At 34.1% G+C, this 20,111-nt stretch overlaps 1 non-coding gene across 1 annotated transcript; it reads left to right on the top strand.

Moving 5' to 3' along the window:
- The first annotated feature begins 260 nt into the window (after window positions 1-260).
- LOC126031723 (U6 spliceosomal RNA) lies at window positions 261-365 on the top strand. The gene has a single exon (XR_007503555.1). It is a non-coding gene; the product is annotated as a U6 spliceosomal RNA (small nuclear RNA).
- Window positions 366-20,111: the final 19,746 nt, after the last annotated feature.

Genomic DNA, 20,111 nt, shown 5'->3' with positions numbered 1-20,111 from the left:
GTGCTCACAATTTACTTCTAACTCTGTGTTTAGGTATCACTTCAGGAAGTTCTTCATGAAGTATAGATGGTATTAGTATCCAAGCCATATCAGCTCTATTCAAGGCAAGCATCTCCTTGCTATATTATCTCTCATGTCTTTTGTTATAGGATCTGAATGTAGTGAGAGAAAAATAAAGCATCACTTCTGTAATATAGGAAGACTTATACCTGAGTAGTAAGAAATAAAATTACCTTTTGGATTTAAATTTGAAATTGAGTGTTCTCTTCGGCAGTACATATACTAAAATTGGAACGATACAGAGAAAATTAGCATGGCTCCTTCACAAGGATGATGCACAAATTTGTGAAGCATTTCATATGTTAAAATATATAAATAAATAAATACATTTGAAATTGATACTAACTGCGAAGTTTGACTATGCAATTGAATAAATATGAATGAGTTCAGAGCAAGGAACTTGAGATAAAATTTAGAAGTTCCATGTTAATCACATTATAAATTAATTAATAATACTCTGAATATAACTGGTGAGAATTTACAGAGTCATCCTTATCTGAGAAAATGAACTTCGTGAGATCTTATATTAATACAAATGTTATAATCTTACAATGTATATTCTCACTCAAATCATTACGACCCTCCAAAGTAATAGTATTAGATCAGATCTTTTTGAAACAAATAGAAAAGGCTTATAAAAATTACCCATTTTTTTCTTTTTCCCCTCTACTGTGATGTTGGGTTACTGACCCTACCCTAATCTATGATTGTATTGTACCTTAGGGTGTGATCTGGTGATAGTATTTTGGATAATCCTTTAATTGGTATTCTTCTCCCACCTTAGGGTGGGACCTGATTCTTGTCAACAAAAGCAGGGGTCTGAGGAAGGTAGAGGCTCATTCTTCGGTCTTCCACTGAGCTGAGCTCCATTCTAAGAGCAGAAAGCTTTGAAATCCTTGCTTCAGTGCTGAATTTCCTGAACCCATTCTTGTACTTCTTACTGTGTGAATTATTTCCTGCAGATCGCTACAACTGGAAATGTTGTAGATAGGGGAATGGAATTGCCTTTCCTGTCTGGGAGCTCGGTTGAAATCAAACCTCAACCAATTTCTTAGAGAATGTGATTATTCACTCTGACATATATTAATACATAAGTAATATGTAAAATAATAACATCTATTTTAGTACTAGTAATAGCTAATAATTAAGAAATCATTAGGGGCGTGAGGTGGCGCTACAGGTAAGGTGTCTGCCTTGCAAGCACTAGCCAAGAAAGGACCAAGGTTCGATCCCCTGGCATCCCATATGGTCCCCCCAAGCCAGGGTCAATTTCTGAGCACTTAGCCAGGAGTAACCCCTGAGCATCAAACCGGTGTGGCCCTAAAAACCAAAAAAAAAAAATCATTAGAGGCATTATTGTGATCATCACACTGAATTTTCAGTCTCCAGAGATATGAACACTTTTATTTTATAAGCCATGTTATATATATATATATATATATATATATATATATCTTTTATTTTAAACTCTTCACTAAAATGCAAACAAAAGAAATTTTTTGTAAAAGTTGCAGTATTTATATCACCCATATCATCTGATCTTGCCTGACAAGTATATTGAGGACTACAAGGTGATTTCATTCTGTCATTTTGTTTTTGTTGTGGTTTTGTTTTGCTTTCAGAAAAAGCAAGTAGTGTTTGATAAGAACTGCAAGGTGATTTCATTCAAATAGTTCAACACAGTATTTCATTTCTATTTAATATTGTTAGGACTTTATTTTATTAATAGCAAATTAGCGATATTCTATCTCAATATTAAATAATCTTAATGTTTTTATACACCAAATATCTCCCACAATTCAGACCTAAAATCATCCTTAGATTTGCATATAAAGATAAAGGAAGGGTGAATAATCTTTTAGTGGTCATTTCTTTATCATTTATGGAAAATCGTTGCTTTGCCTTTCCTATTAGCTGAAGTTAGAAAAAAAAGAGAGCCAAAAGATTGAATTTAATCAATGTCATCTCAAAGCTGGCTAAGGAAGCATCTTTCCATGGCAGTGCTGCAAAATGACACTGGAAAGCTGCTCAGTCTCATTAACTTTACAAAGTCAATCTGCTACGAGCATCTGGTTGTAAATTTGCCAATAATGAAAAAGGCTGGGATACACCTCGGGTAATCATAGCTTTACACAGATTTGGTAGTCAGTATGAAGCTTCCTGCATTTCTAATCATTTGCCTGCATTCTGTCATTTTGTTTTTGTTGTGGTTTTGTTTTGTTTTCAGGAAAAGCAAGTAGTGTTTGATGGTAAAATGACAGCACACAGAAACCAGTCCTTTTAAGACTTCATGTTAGAAAAGTCCTATCTATTCCCTTACTTATAACAAGAGGTGCCATTACCAACAAATCTACTAAAACACATTTTGTTCTGTCTTAAATGGAAACATGCTTTAGAACATATTAAATCAGGCTTTCTTATCATATTCTTTCTTTCTGAGATGACAGTTTTATGTCTAGATCTTAAAATACTTTAAGTATTCTGTAAGTTGAAGATAGTAATAGTGTTTGCTACTGACTTAACATCCTTGAAATATAAACTCTGATATATTTAATATTTGACCGGTTTTTATTTTATTTTGGTCATATACAGCTACAGTCAAGGGCTACCCCTAGTTTGGTGCTCATTTTTCAACTCCACAGTGTGTGATTTCAAACCTGTGTCCTGCACACTTTGAAATAACTCCCTGGCCCAAATTCTGAGCTGTTTTACTTATTGTGGATGTATGAATGTTTTAATGTTTGTCAAGATAGTTTGCATTATTCCATTACAGACACAAGTAATAATAAAAGTTAATGGGGAAGGGGAACTACTATTGGTAAAATTTTCTGTCATTTAAGAGAAATAATATTACAAAACAACTTTAATCAATAGTAAGAAAAAATTCTAATAAGCCTTCTTAATCTACCCATCTAAAATAAAATCTTTGAGACTTTAAAATAACAGTTTGACAATTTTATTATTTAGTTCCCATTTCTTTGAAATCCTGAATCTATGGAACAAAAAAATAATATGCAGTGCCAGCTTTTCAAAATCTCAAACTTATTCATTTACCTTTAATAGAAACAGGCTTTCTATTAAAATATTAAAAATACATAAATTATTAAAATATTAAAGATCACAATTTTGTCATATCATTTTGTTGTTTCATTATTAATCATATAAAATAAGAAGAGAGCATATTATTAGTATTTTATCCCATAGTAATCAAATGAAAAACTGTTTCTAGATAAATTTTTTAATGTTTTTGTTATGCTCTTGTATTTACCAGGTATAATAAATAAGGATAATCACCGAATTAAGTATAAAGCACACTAATGGTAGTGATATATGTATGTCTTTAAATACTAATTATAACTCTGATTATCATAGGCTAACATAAAATACATAAAAATAATAAAAATTTTCATAGTTGGAAAAATGAGGACATAAACATAATTTTTAACATATATAATAAATGTAATTGAAAATAATTTGATATAAGCTTTTAAAAATAAAATAAATTATCAGTTTATAAATTATTAAAAAGTTAATAGAAAACCTTGGAATTTTGCATTCATTCTCCATTTTCTCCCTTTTATAGCTCTCTCAGTTAACTCAGTACTTGAAATATAATGTTTAAAAATTGTTATTTTAGGCCAAAAATGCATAGGGAACTTACTTTTTCTATGTAAGATCCTATATTTGGTTTCCAACACTTAGGGGAAAAAAACACAGCTAAATTTTTCTGAGTTTTGGATTGAGATATGTGGATTATATCTATTGTCACAAATAAACTTCTAAACTTTAGTTTAAAGTATTGAAAGGAGCGTTATAGCCCAAACAAATAAACACTTTGTCACCTGCATAAAATTCTCCCAAGATGGTTGAAATACCCATATGTTTTGTGATAAACAGGCTGCAAATATTGCTATGTGCTTTATCATAACAGGCTGTTCTGCTATAGAGACTTATGAATACTGGCTCATGTCCAGTTTGTATAACAGATTAACTTTATCAAACTCTCTAAAGATAAAGACTCAGGCCATTCATGTGACCATGTACACAATAGAATGGACTATATAAAAGAGCTTGCAAAGGAACAAAGACTGGCCTCATTCATGATGAAAGACATAAGTGTATAACTCCTGCAAGCTTCAGAATGCAGAAAAAAATTGGCAGAATAACTGAATATGGTCACTAAATCTAATTCCATATTTCATGGAACTGGTACTGTGAACAGTGATTAGATAAGAAAAGAAATGCTGCCAGGATTTAGAGAAAAACATGTTCCATCAAGTGATGATAGAAGGTTACTAAAGCATCCAATATTATTTTTTCTAAGCATGTGACTTTCAGTGAATCAATGCTTGATTTGTTTTGTAGGCCTTTTCCTTGGAGGTTTTCCTGGGGTTGTAGTTTAGATATGGGCTATCAAGGTTATGGAACATATAATGGAGCCATATTTGGCAGATGGTTTGGCAATGAGACTCATTTTAAACTCATTGGTGAAAGGTAGTCTGGTACAATTTCTTCCTTAAAATAAATCTTTTTAACTAATCGTGGAGGAGGGGTGATAAAAAGAATGGAAAATCTATGTCTTACAAAGAAAGTCAGGAAATAATCTTTGTTATTATTCTGTTTTTTTGATAGCTATTTAAGCTTTTCTCACTTTAACATTTTCTAATAAATTATTAATAAATTTAATTATCAAAACTTTAAATCATATTTTTATAAAAAAAAAAAGGCTGGGTTAACAAAACTATTTAAATGTTTATATACTAAATTTCAAAAAACAAAAAATTTTCCATAAAATACTCCATATCAATACTTTAAAATTACATCAGTTTACTATGATGCATTTTGGGGAATTTATTATAATATTGCAATATTTCTCTATCTCTCTCTGTCTCTCTCTCTCCCCCTTCCTTTTTTATCCCCTTTAGACATGGTAATGTACACTATTATTAAGTAAAGGATATCATAAAGATTCCTTTATCTCCATCCAGCATCCAGCTCTTGTCCAAACTAATATGTTCCAGCTATCATTGTCATAGTGGTCCCTTCTCTTACTTGCATTGCTACACTATTTGTGGCAAGATTGGTCTTCCTGGCTCATCTCTATTGTCTCTGCATATTATTATCATACTATATGTTTCATGTCTCACAAATAAATGAGATTATTCTAACAAACAATTTTTTTTTATTTCTTTATTCTGTTGCTATTTTTTGGGCCACACCTGATTAAACCCAGGTCAACTGCATTCAACGCAAATACCCTACCCTTTGAACTATTGCTCTGGCCCCCAATTTTTCTACTTGTACTTGATCATGCTTGATCTTAATAATAATCCATTTTATTTTATTTTATTTTATTTTATTTTATTTTATTTTATTTTATTTTTGGTCGCCTCAAAACTCAAGTTTAGATTGTCTAGCTCTTCTCATACAACAGTGGAGCTTCCCTTCTATTTAAGTCTACCTTCTATATGTAGATAAATCATTTTTGTGTAGTTTATGTCTAAACAGGATTCAAAAATTTCTTGGAAAAATGGTTTTAAATGATCCAGGTTATTCAATTGGTTTTCAGGTAAATCCCTACTAAAAGTATTTTAAAATATTCAATATATTTTAGAGATAATATAAATAGAAAATGACAAATATCAATAGGAAGCATAGAAGTAAAATACTAACATATTTAATTTCTGTTATCAGAAAATATCATGGTGCATTTCTGGCAATTGAAGTTTATACCACTATTTTTGCCAGGTTTCTGAGTAATCCAGTCATGTTAAGTGTGTTTTATTAACTTTCTACATGATCAGCAGATGTTCATTTACATTGAATTAACAACAGATTCATTCATGTCAAGGTTTATTTGCATAACCATCTTGTCTGACCATATGCATAACCACTTGACCAGTGAGAATTATTAGTTCAATTACATTATACTCAGAATGGTAGAAGCTAAGAGAATGATGAGTTGCTATGAAAGAACTCCAGATGTTCAAAACCAAAAGTTTAGAACTTGAAATTCAAATAACATTAGTAGTGTTAGTTCTATTAAGATATTTCTTCAGGGTATTAACATACTTGCTTTTTTAAATTTATGTCTCCTCATTACATGTTTTTTTTTTCCTAAAAGGAAATATTTTAATAAAAATAATATGAACTGAGTAAGGAACACAAAGGTAGGGTATTTGCCTTACATGTGGCAAACCCAGGACATTCCCTGGAATCCCATATGGTCCCCCGAGCATGTCAGGCCAGGAGTAACCCATGAGCACCACCGGGTGTAACCCCAAAAAATAAAGTTAAAATAAAATAAAATAAGTGTTCTTGGGGCCAGAGCAATAGAACAGTGGGAGGACATTTGTCTTGCATGCAGTCTATCCAGAATGGAAGGTGGTTCCAATCCCGTCATCCTATATGGTGTCAAAGCCAAGAGCAATTTCTAAGGGCATAGACAGGAATAACCCCTAAACATCACTGGATGTGGGCCAAAACCCAAACATAAATAAATAAATTAAATTAAATTAAGTAAAATAAGTGTTCTTATACCTTTGTAATACTCTATTAAATACTGAGAAACAGTTACAGGAAGCAACCTTTTTTTAAAGTTTGCTTATTAAAACAACATGGCTGTACCATATTATAAGTAGAATCAGAGACTCATTTACATAATAAAACTAAATTGTCATAATTAAAATTGCCTAAGGCTGGAGTGATAGCACAGTAGTAATAGGGCATTTGCCCTGCACATGGCTGACACAGGGTGGAAGAGGTTTGATCTCCAGCATCCCAAGCAAGGAGCAATTACTCAGTGCAGAGCTGCAGAACAAGAAGTAACTCCTGAACAACACTGGGTGTGACCAAAATAACCCCAATAAATAAATAAATAAATAAATAAATAAATAAATAAATAAACAAACAAATAAATAAAATTACCTAGACATAACCGGACATATCATGGCCTATTATTTAAGGGAAGGACCTACCTTGTATATTTAGAATAAAATTGAAAGAACAAAAAACAGTTAAATAATTTGCTAACTTTCTTCATTGATTAAAATTCCCTATAGAAGAGAAAAACAATCAAATATCACACAATGGGGCCAGAGAGATAGCACAGTGGTAGGGCGTTTACCTTACACGTGGCCAACGCAGGACGGATGGTGGTTGGATTACTGGAATTCCATATGATCACCCCAAGCCAGCCAGGAGTGATTTCAAAGCGCAGAGACAGGAGTAACCCCTGAGCATTGCCAGGTATGACCCAAAAAACAAGCAAAACAATCACACAAATTTAACAGTTAATTAGTCAATACAGACCTAAATTCAATCCTTACATCACATTCCCACTAAACACCAAAGTTCCCACTGAGGTGTAGCCTTAATAGTGACTAACCTCCACTAGCCCAAAAATACTGTAGGGCCAAGCCAGAGCACTGTTTGTTCATCACACGTCTCCACATTCAAAATTGTGACCAGATCTTCATGCTCTGAACACTGCTCAGTTTGGTTCTAATTTAGTAGAGAAAACAAAATTGGAGCAAGCTATATGAAAGAATAAATATGTCAAAGCTTTCACTGACAGACTAACATGCATAATATGTGATCATTTGGTAATTGCTAAATACTTACTTCCAGATATTGTTCATTCTATTCATGGATACTAGCTATCTTCTCCTAACTGGTGCTTGGGGCCACCACTTATATGTTACTTTTAATCTGAAGGAAGTTTACAAAAATTAGTAGCTCTCAAGAAGCTACCTCAAAAGTCTGTAGCAATTTGCCTTGTTTGACTTTCTTAAAATCTAATGGATGATTTCAACTAATAACAAACAGTTTTATAAAAAATATTTCTTTAATTATTCAAACAATCTGAATTGAAAATAAAATGCTTGGGGCTGGAGCAATAGTACAGTGGGTAGAGTGTTTTGCTTTACACCCAGTTGACCAGGGTTTGATCCTCTGAGCCTGTCAGGAATCATTTTTGAGAGCAGAGCCAGAAGTAATCCCTGAGTACTTTCTGGTGTGGTCCGGATTAAAAAACATAAAATAAAATGCTTAAAATGCATATGATCATGTGGGATCATAAAGACAAACTTCCAATTCGGGGTAATTGTGTGAGCTACCTTTGTTTGCTGTGTACAACCACTTATTTAGGATACAATAAGCCATATCCAAGTTTTCAATGAGTAAGAGTATTGGTAATTCAGTCAAATTTAGAGACAGATATGTTGTTTTGGAGAGTTTGATTCCAACTATTTTTCATCTGTATGTGACATTGATTTAGATGATAGTTGATAGTTTCAAAATCAGTGATTTCGATTGCACACAAATTAGCAGCAGATGGCCTTACTGGTGGGATTTATTTTCTACAGAGAGCACTAAGAACAGGGTCTCACATTTTCTAACAAATGAAAAAAAGAATTTTGTTGGAGATAAAAAAATTTGGGGTAGCATATGTTTTTAAGAGCACTTATGTAAATAATTGGATATTGTTCTTTACAACTTCAAATGTGGGAATATGAACTTTTATACCTAGAATGTGAGTTAGTTTGGCAATAAGGTTTTTACAGAAGTCATTATGTTAAATTTAAATCTTTACAGTGGGTTCAATCCACTCTTCCATTCATCTAAAGAAAGAAAATTCTGATATAGAAATTGGACAGAATGAAGTTTATAAAGGAAGATTTCTCCTCACAAAAAGAAATTCTGGAAGAAAGAAATCCTGCCAATATTTGGCATCCAGTTCTTTTAACCTCCAGAACTGTTGGGAAAATTAACGTCATTATTTAATTCACTCAGTTTGTATACTTTGCTGGCACAGAACTTACCACAAATGCCCTCTGTTCAAATGATGCATAAAAAGCCTTCCTACATCAAGTATTCACTTGTTTGAATCCCACAATGTTTGAATCATCATTCTATAAAAGCCAAGAAGTAAGGAGCTTGGCCTTTTGTGCTATAAAATCTGATTTTGAGTCCGATATTGATTTCGGGAATCTAAGATTACAGCTGGATCTTTAGGCAGATGGTATCTGGATTGAGCTCTGAGTGATTATGGTCTCATCCTACTTACTAGGCTTATTATCTTTGCCTCATGGCTGATGAGAGGAAAACAAAAAAAGTACTACAAATTGGTGAGGATATTTAAGAATCTGATACAACTGATCTCCCATAATGGCATAATTTGGAATAACTTCTTTACTTGGGGGTCACTTATGGCAGGGCTCATGTAAATAAAATGGAGTGTTGAGAATCAAACCGAAATTGGCATTGTACAAGGGGAATTCTACTTGCTATATATATCTATTGTTCTTTAAATTTTCTTCTAATCAGCTGGTACCACAAGCATCCAGGTTTCTTTGTTTGTTTAATAATAAATGAAACTTTAATAGCATATAAAGCAAACAGAGAAATACGAGATGATGTCAGAGAGTTGAGTTCAGCAATGTATGCTAATAGCAGTAGAGTTAGTCAAATCAGATTAGATAACTGCAAAATGGATGCAATTATGCAGTCCAAAATTTATGGTTGGTAATAGGACTCTACATTCAAAAGAATAGTTGACAGTTTTGTAGCATATACAGTTTCTTAAAAGTTTGGGAACAAAGGGGCCAGACGGTGGCGCTGGAGGTAAGGTGCCTGCCTTATCTGCGCTAGCCTAGGACGGACCGTGGTTCGATCCCCCGGCATCCCATATGGTCCCCCAAGCCAGGAGCGACTCCTGAGCGCATAGCCAGGAGTAACCCCTGAGCGTCACCGGGTGTGGCCCAAAAACCAAAAAAAAAAAAAAAAAAAAGTTTGGGAACAAAGGACATAAGTTTATATGTTTTTGTTTTTTTTTTTTCTGTAACTAATTGGTTACTGCTTACTTGGGTTAGTTAAAATTACAGAGCTTTCCTTCAAACAAAACCACATAACTCAAACCATCTACCTCTGCCTCTCAAATAGAGGGGGAAACAAGGGATGGTACCAGGGCCAAACAGATATATGATCACTAGTAGTAACCTAGACACAGAGGGGACCACTTATTCTAGCAGCCCGGGGGTGAGGGTGAGAGATATGGGTTGCAGGAAGGGAACAGGAGTGGAGGGAGGACAAATTTAGTGATGGTGACTCCCCTGATTCAATAATAACATGTACCTAAAATACTACTATGAAAGATATGTAAGTCAATATGGTCAAAATAAAAATAAAAAAAAGCAATTACATTCCCTTTAAAAGCAATTATAAGTGATTTTGATGAAGAGGGTTCTTTGGTATGAATTCTGATACTTTCAGATAAATTAATAAAAATAATAAAAAAAAAAGTACAGAGCTTTCCCATAAAAGCAAATTAAAAATTGCCCATTCAGCATCAATATGCTACTAGAATATGTCTTAGATAGATGCTTCTTTGTGAAAAGTCTGAGAATGACAAAAGAACAGTAATAAAGCCCCTCCCTGTTATATTCAGTACAGTATAAAATAATCTAAGTCTTCTAAATATTTCAAAGGCCACAGAATGTATAATGTATCTGGGCCAGAGAAATATTAGAGCTGGTAAGGTTCTTGCCTTGCTTGCAGCGGACCCTGGTTCAATCCCAACTACTCGATATGGTCCTCTAAGTTCCCCAGGAGTGATCCCTGAGCACAATCAGCAATAAGCCCTAAATACCATCAGGTTTAGCTCAATAACAACAATAATAAAAATCAAGTAATCATGTTTTTATTTCCTTTCATGGTATGGTGATCATTAATCTTCAATAGATTAACATATAAAAATGTACTTTTTAAAAAATAATAATATAAAGCTTACCATTGCTTATTTTAGTCCAACAGAACTAGCCCTTGGTTACAGAAAACATCTCCATATTTTTTGTTGGTTTTTTTTAACTCAAAAAATTGAGGGGAAGTTATGGGCAACATTCAGTGTTGCCCAGGAATCATGCCTTGTAGTATTCATGAACCATATGTGGCAACAAGCATGGAACCTGAATTGGCCATGTGGAAGACAATTTCAATATTAAAACCAAACACCAATATCTTAACTATTATTTATTTACACATTACACACACATTGTGGGGGAATTTGAGATTCTTAGCTATGGAGAGATGTATTTACTTCAAATTTATAGGCATCATAGTACATGCTAAATCACTCCTGATGTGAAAATAATTTTCTACAACACTCAATCAAGAAGGGAAATTATGTAGATTAGAAGGAGTTACTTACTTAAACTATTTCCTCTCATGATCCCTTTCCACCAAAGAAATACAAAATGGTGAGCACAAACAGAAATGCCTCAGATATATTACTTATTCGATTTCTTTTAACTTTTTTTTTGAAGGGGGGCACACCCTAAAGTGCTCAGGGGTTACTTCTGGCTCCGCATTCAGAAATCACTTCTTGAGGCTCAAGGGACATTATGGGATGCCCCGGATTGAACCTGTGCCCATCCCAGGTCAGCCACATGCAAGGCAAATGCCCTACCTCTGTGCTCTTACTCCAACACCTTACTCAGTTGATTTTTTAATTACTATTTGGTTGTTACATATCAGAAAGATTTTCTGTTGCTAATTTTTTGTTACACTGTGAAATCTCTTACAAAATCCCTTGTGAATCATGACCCACAGTTTATAAACTAGGGATTAAATATATTTAATAGCAAAAGCAGACTGAATTACATACAAATATAAATATAAATACTATGGTGTAAAGTCACAGCAAATGACAATAATGGGACTTTTCAACTGGTGTAGGCCTTCATGGGTTAGGCAATAAATTATTATCTGACTGTTTCTCATTTATATATAATCAAACATTAATAAAAGGATATCATCAGTAGTGAGGGTAAAGCCAAGATCTTCCAAATTTTAAATGTAAAAAAAGTAAAAGTTAACATTTCACAATGCTAAAATCACAGTGAATCAGTCAGTATTTTTTCAAATAAACTTAATAGAACTCAATAAACAAAGTGTATGGCATTTTACTTTTCCTCATTGCATCTCCTACTCTATTATTCAGCGGCAGCCTGAAAAATAATGATCTGCAATCCTGATGCAGATGGATGCAACTGGAATGGAAATACCAGGACTGGATCAATTTCACAGCTTTGTTCTCAAGCAATTGTCATTATTTGATTTGCCAGTAATTACCTGGAATACATCCACTTATAAGTGGTCTTTGTTTGACCTACTCTCTATAGTTTACTTCAGCAAAATGTTTTTCCTCTCAGGCATTTGTCAAAAACAATTAGAAGCAAATGTTTACATCATACTGGTTAGTATAGAGGAGAATAGAGAAAATAAGAATCAATCAACAAGATTTGAAGTAGAAATCTGAGAAATAACATTTTATTAGATTTTTCTTTTCATTTTTAAAGTGATCATATATTCTAGGAATCTAGAAGTCAAGACACATATTCACTTTAGAGAAAATAAAGAAGAAAATTCTGCATTCTTATCTCTTGCTGACTTTGAAGCTCTATATAAGCATGAAGTGAGGTTGAAAGTAAAATTGTTAACTGCCTTTGGCTACTGAAAATATGCCAGAGAAGAAACTCAGTTTTTCAATGGCTGAGAGATTTATTGTATTTTCACATTTAAAATTTTTTCTTAACATTAGTTATTCTAAACTAAGATATAGAGTAAATCAAGAAAGCATATTTACTTTATAGAAATACTACTCATAAGTCAATAAAATATATTTTAAATATCAAACTAAAAGAATAAAACATGGAAATGCATAGAAACTGATTTTTAGAGAAGTTATATGATATTATTTAAGATTTTCAGTTATCAGAGCAAAGGAAATATTTCAAATCTTAGAGCACATATCTTTCAAGAATGAGGTCATAGGCTCAATCGCTGATACTACATATTCCTTGTGCACCTCTAGAAGTCTTAGAACATAAGCAAAAAAATATGTCATTCAAGGAGATGATACAGTATGACCAATACAGAGGAGTGATAATAAAAATATAGAAACTTTTTCTATTTTTAATAAATTTATTTAAAGAAAACATATCATAGTTGACATAACTGATCATAATACACTTTTTTCAGAATGCCAGAAAGCGAAGTTATCAAAAAATATAAATAAAATAGAAAATCTAAAAAAGGAGAAAAAATAAAATAAAATAAAGAGAATTGGAAAAAGAAAAGGAGAGTTCATTAACAGTTATAGTTGTGAAAATTATTGTATCACCAATAAAGTCGTTGATACAATAGCAGAAGCTTTAATACACTTTTTTTTTTAAAGATAGTAGATGCACTAAAAAAATGAAAGATGTGTGTGTCTGCGTCTCTGTGTGTGTCGCAGTTGTTGTTGGCATAGGCACAGCAAAATGTGGTAGAAATAGGAAGGAAAAATCTTTGGCCTAAAAACAGGGAGACCTCACCTCTGATGTATTTTGACATAAGACCTATTCCAGGCTCTAGTCCTACTAGGTTGTCCAATCCCTTAGACATACTCTGTGATCCCAGTTACAGTTCTTCAAGATCACAGTTGTTGTAGGGTTTCTGTAGGTATAGATCCTGATTTCTGTACAGATCCTATGTCGAACCGGGTGGAGTATAGCCTCTTCTGGTTTCATTTCACCATTAGGTGGCAGAGAATTAGAATGCAGATTAGATTAGAATTAGAGAGAATCTAGCCCAAAAGCAGACTATTGCTGTTCCTAGGTTGTCAGGGTATCATAAGTACCATCCTTGGAGTAAGACAGTGCATAGCAGTAGTGGAGACTTCCTTGTTAGAATTATTATTCCTGGTGATGGGGTAGCAAACCATGTTTGTTTCCTCAGATGGTGTCCACGGTTCACCGGTGAATGATCAATGTCCAATCAACTGAAGTCTAAGCCAAGTCACTATGCCAGGTGTGCAGGGTGTAAGGTCCCACTGCAGTATAAAATGTTGTGTTCCGTTGTCTATTAGATAAAAACTTATTTGCATACGTAATCTTTTCCTGTTTTAATATGTCTATGCAAAAAGGAACAATGCCACAAGGTATTACTGGTGCATGTGGTGGTTCAGGTATCAAGACCAACAATTGTCAACCTTTTTCTTACATGGCTTCTAAACAAAGACTTGCCTACTAGAATTCCATTCTAAATGGATCCCGAGGATGGAGGAAATTGCCACTACATGAGAAGATATTCTATCACGCATATGCCTATTAAAGGAATGTAAAGCGATATTCAAAAGAAATCTATATGACCATTTTAAGTCTTTTGAAATAGGCGGGGAAGGGGTAAGATTCAGAACACAGCTTTGACCAGAGAGTTGGTTTTGTGAAGTCTAGGGAAGATGACTCCCAGCAGTCACATATCAGGGAGTATCCTCAAGCAGGGTGATTTCTCAGCCACCGAATCTGGTAGTAAGCAAAAGTCTACGGAAGAGGGAGGAGAAGGAAGAGGGCCCCCCCGAGAGCAAATCAATAGCTGCTGAGTGTCGGTTTCTTCTCATGCTGAGAATTTATCTTTTCACTTTGGGGGCTTGTTGGCATCTGGCTGGGGTGGGGAGAATGTTTTGCTTTGTGAGAATTTAGTTAAGTACATGAAGTATTATTCAGCGGTTCTTGGGCATTCTGTTTCCTTTCCTAGAAGCAATCTAAAATTATGAGCATTGTGGTATCATAGTAGCGCCCATGCATTTTGGGGAAAAATAACTGATAAGGAAGGACCCCAGATGCAAGAAGGTTCGGTGATGTCCCTGGTCTCTGGGAGTCTGCGGGAAAGGTTGCCTGCACAGCCCGGTTTATGCCCGGTGGAAGGAATTAGATGGTCCCTTCCCTACACATCCAGCTGCCTGGCGATTCTGTGAAGGCCTGGCATGACTGTTTCATTTCCCTCCTCTCACCTTCCCCGCCAGCTCCGCAATCTCATCCCACTTACCAGTTGAAAAAAGGATCAGTAGTGGCCCTGGTTTCTCAGAGTCTGCCTAGATACTGTTTCTAAAGATGCCTAGTGTTATACAAAGTCTTAAATAATTAAGAGTTAAAGAAATCTAAAGGTAAATATAAGAATACAGAATAGCATTAAATATTTAAATTGTATAGGCAAATAATATACACATCTCTAAGAGTTTAGTAGATTAGACATAACAAAAGAAAGAGCAAAAATAAATTTTGAATGTAACCCAATTGAAATAATTCAGTGTCAGTAACAAAAAAGAAAATAGAGAATTGATCTCCCTTAAGGAAGAACCACTCAGCAGCCCTGAAGAAATTGGGTGCAGCACTAAAAGCAATGGCAGTGCCAAGAAAAAGAAAAAGTCGCAAAAACAATCTGAGGAACACTAAAAGGACATTTGGGTGACACCCTGTACCCCCAATAAAGACAAATTCAAATTCCAAAAAAAAAAAAAAACAAAAAACAAAACAAAACAGAGAATTGAACAATTTAACACCAAATTACATGCACATATATGTTCATAATATAATCCATGCTATTATATAATTCATTTTATATAGTATCATATAAAATATATCCTAAAATAAAGTATATATTATAAGAGAAACAATAACCACAGTGAGTGTATATATGTTCTAGAAGAAACAATATAGTCTAAAAGAAAATATATTCTTTTGGGGGGCGTGGCCCACATCCGGCAGCGCTCAGGGGTTACTACTGGCTCTCTGCTCAGAAGTTGCCCCTGGCAGGCACGGGGACCATAAGGGATGCCGGGTTTTGAACCATCATTGGTCCTAGGTTGGCCTCTTGCAATGCAAATGCCCTACTGCTGTGTTATCTCTCTGGCCCCAAAGAATACATATTCTAAGAGAAGGAATAAACATAGCGAGAGTTCTGAAAGTGGAAGAAAGAAAAAGAACTGATTTATTCTAAAGAGTATAATGCCTCCATAATTTAAGAAGATAAAACAACACGAAGTATACATTTTTTTCAGACTTATGAAATTAATTTAGAAATCAGGTAACAGAACATATAATATATATTATAATACATAATATAATACTAGCTTGCTTTGTCTCTATTTTTCTTTTTAGGAGAATTAGAGTTTGGGGTCACACCAGGAAGCAGTCAGGGTTTACTCCTGGCTCTGAGCTCAGAAATTACTCAAGACAGGCTTGGGGACCAGATGGAATAATGGGGATAAAACCTAGCTTCTTAGGAAACAATGCCCTACTTGCTGTGTTTCATTCAGCCTGATCTCTTTGTTTCTTTGCTTATTTTTACTCAGGAGAAGCCTGTGTTCTCTCTTATGTATGACTCTTCTCTTTCTCTATTCTCACATCTTTCAAGCAATTTTTGCTCAATAAAATCTACCTTGCTTCACTTGTTTGTTTCCCTTCCCTCCCTTCTCCTTCCTCTCCTCTTTGTTTGTTTTAGGGCCACACCTGGTGATGCTCAGGGGTTATTCCTATCTATATGCCAGAAATTGATCCTGGCTTGGGAGACCATATGGGATGCTGGGGAATCAAACCGCTGTCCCTCCTAGGTCAGTGCATGCAAGGCAAATGCCCTACTGCTTATACCACTGCTCCGCCCCTTGTTTCACTTCTTATAAAAATGGTATGAAAATGCACTATTAAGAGATTGAAATGAGGGGCTGGAGAGATAGCATGGAGGTAAGGCATTTGCCTTTCATGCAGGAGGTCATCGGTTCAAATCCCAGCGTCCCATATGGTCCCCCGTGCCTGCCAGGAGCAATTTCTGAGCATGGAGCCAGGAGTAACCCCTGAGCACTGCCGGGTATGACCCAAAAACTAAAAAAAAAAAAAAAAAAAAAAGAGATTGAAATGATATACACAGAAGAAAAATAATTTCAGATTCATATAACTGCCTAATAGAAACACAAATTAAACCTTTCTACTCAATAATAAAAAGCCATTCAATGACAAAGGGACATAATATTTATTCAGTGTTTTAAAATATGGTCTATACAAATGGACAAGAAAAGAAGTTAAGCATTAAGCATTATTAGTTACTGGTTAAATTAGAATATTCAATCTTTAAAATATCATTCATATATACAATTATGTCTATATTAAAACTTGTAAAACTAGCCAATGTGAATATAGAAATTGTGTCATTGAAGCATTGGTGGTAAGAATTTAAAATAGTAAAATAGTTTTGCAATTACTTAAAAGTTCAAAATAAAGCCATTGTGAAATATAGCAAGTCCTCTGTTCAATACCTTTCCAGGAAAAATACATATTCGCAAAAACTTATTTTAAAGTATTCAAAGAAGATTGTTTACAATAGTCAAAATGTGGAAACAACCCAAAAGTCTGTCAACAGATAAATAAAATAAAGGTTGCATCTATCTAATGGGATTTTATTCAATCATATGAAGAATGAATTAGATACTTCAATAAGGATAAGCCTTGAAAACATATGGTAAACAATAGAAAGTAGGCATGAAATTATATTAAAAGTTAGAACACAAAATTCCACAGAAAGAGAAAATAAATGACTGTTCATAGGTACCTGAGGAGCAATGAAATGGAGAATGACTGGGCCAGAGAGATAGCATAGCGGTAGCCTGTTTGCCTTGCAAACAGCTAACTCAGGACCGTCACTGGTTCGAATCCCGGCATCCCATATGGTCCCCCATGCCTGCCAGAAGGGATTTCTGAGCACAGAGCCAGGAATAACCCCTGAGCTATGCTGGGTGTGACCCCCCCAAAAAAACCCAAACAAACAAAAAAAGAAATAGAGAATGACTGTTGAAACATTTAATATTACTTTTGGAGGTAGTAAAAATGTTCTGGAATTAGTAATGAGGATTACACAATTTAAATGTACTACTATCAACTAAATAGCACACTTTTAAAAGTAAAATTTTAGAATATGATCATTACTTTTTCATTCAAAAAATCTGCAGATCAAAACAAAAACTGCAAAAAGTTTTTAGTTAAACTCGTATGTATTTTTCTACACTTGACTAGAATTCCAAAATTCAATTAAAGTAAATTATAGCCTGTTGACTGAGTTATAGATATTATCTTTATGAAGCAACTTTTAAACGTATAATCACACAAATATAAAGAGGAAAAAATAAATATCCCTGGAAAAGGTTTGTCAACACATTTTTGGAGGGTTAGTTTTTGGCAAATGCTGGCAATCAAATTAACCAAAAAAATTTTAATGCTGTAATCTGAGAGCTTACTTAATGAGAAGTAAATAAATTCATGTCACATAATCAAGGAAGTGATAAAATACAGGAACATCCTATTACCCCAGACGGCATAGAGATGAACTCTAGTAATTAAAATAAGATAATTCACTCAATGTCTGTACAAAGTTAGAATTTCATATCATAGCAGAGATGTATTGTCTGCAAAAGCTGACTGAGTGGCTCTGGATATAAGTTTCCACAGAGAGCACTAGAGATGCTGTTCAGAAACAGGAAAATAAAGAAACATTCTAGAGCGTTCTTATGACAACCCCTTCTTCAGCCCTCATTCCTTGATTAGTACTGTGATTGCTAAGAAGTTTGGCAATTATCTTTAGGCAAATGATTACATGATTTTCTTGTATAAACTTACAGAATAATAAAAAAAATGTATCAAGGAGATAACTTAAAGTCATGAAACAACACACCTGGCATAAAACCCCAAGTTCAGTAACTGGCTCGTTATGGATCTCAGAGCATCATCAGGTATAGCCATGGTGGTGTTCAAGTACCTTAAGGCTGCTCTGGAAGAATTACAATTCAGTATCCCATCATACTGGTTAATTGTAATGTGTCAACTTAGATGAGACATGACATGTAACTTTTTTATATTTTGGTCACACTTATTTTAGGTATTTTTGTGACAGCATTTTGAATAAAATGAATATTGTTTGGAAAACTTTCAAGTAGTGACAAGGGACTCAGGCAACTCCTGGTGATATGTGTCCAACTATACTGGAATTCAATGCTAAGGTTTAGGATGTAGTGTTGTTAGAGCCCTGTGATGGCAGTGAATATCAGGATTGATCTCACAGTGCTCAGTGGCCCCACATGTAGCGCCATGTTTCCTAACCCTTGTATTATTTCACCACCCTGATGCAAATATTTTAAACTGGCTAATTCTCAGTAAAGCAGATATTTGTCCATTAATATGATGGGCTTAAATAATTCCACTGAATGTTTTGATAGATAAAATATCTCATAGATAAGAGAAAATTATGTCAATAGGAATCACTTAAACTTACTTGGACCACAACATTGTCTCTTTCCTGGCTCTCCATTCAATTAACACCCGCCTGCAAATTTGAATATGTTAGCCTCCAGAATCTCAGGACCCAAATCTTTCAATAATCTCTCTCCAAATATAAAACATATATATGTTATATTTAATTTCTGTCTCTCTAGAGCATCCTGAATTATGTGCTCACAAAAAAAAATTCCACAGAATCCCATATCATTGTCCCTTTAAAGTAGTCTTCAACCACCTCAGTGGACCTGTACCAAACTACATATGTAGAATTCTTGAAAACCAAGAAGTCTGCAAGTGTGATTATAAATGTGTCTCTGAGAGCAAGAGTAATAATACAGCTGTCCGGTGCTTGCCTTAAGTGCAATAAGCTGGTTTGATCCCTAGCACCCAATATAGTCCCCTGAGCCATACAAGGAATGATTCCTGAGTACAGAGCCAGGAGTAAGCCCTAAACACTACTGCTACTGGGTGTGACCCTAACACAAACAAATAAGCAAAAAAAGATGAAGGATTTTTATTCACATGTGTAAAAGATTGAAAAATGTTGCATTATATCATTGTTCTTGAGCAGAAAAACCCAGAAATAAAACAAAAGATGCAAGATTCACCCTGTTTCAAGCTTATAAAATAAACATTTGAGGTAAATCTATAATATAAAATCAAAATGAATCAAAGAGCATTTCAGAAGAGAAAATGGCAATGAAAGTTGAGGAAAAATTTAAAAGTTAAAATTAATATTCTTATAGCAATAAGCTATCATAAATTTTTCATTACAAAAGAACAAAAAAAATTAAAAAGAATATATAATAAGAATAATTTCTTAAGTTAAAAATATTATGCTTAGAATTTTTAACTGTAATGAGTTATTTGAAGCTCATTTCAGACAATCTCCCAGAAGTACATCAAAAGACA

This window comes from Suncus etruscus, chromosome 15, assembly GCF_024139225.1.
Source record: "Suncus etruscus isolate mSunEtr1 chromosome 15, mSunEtr1.pri.cur, whole genome shotgun sequence".
In the NCBI taxonomy this organism is placed as follows: Eukaryota; Metazoa; Chordata; class Mammalia; order Eulipotyphla; family Soricidae; genus Suncus; species Suncus etruscus.
Note: the sequence above shows the minus strand (reverse complement) of the source record. Positions and strands in the feature narration are given on the sequence as shown.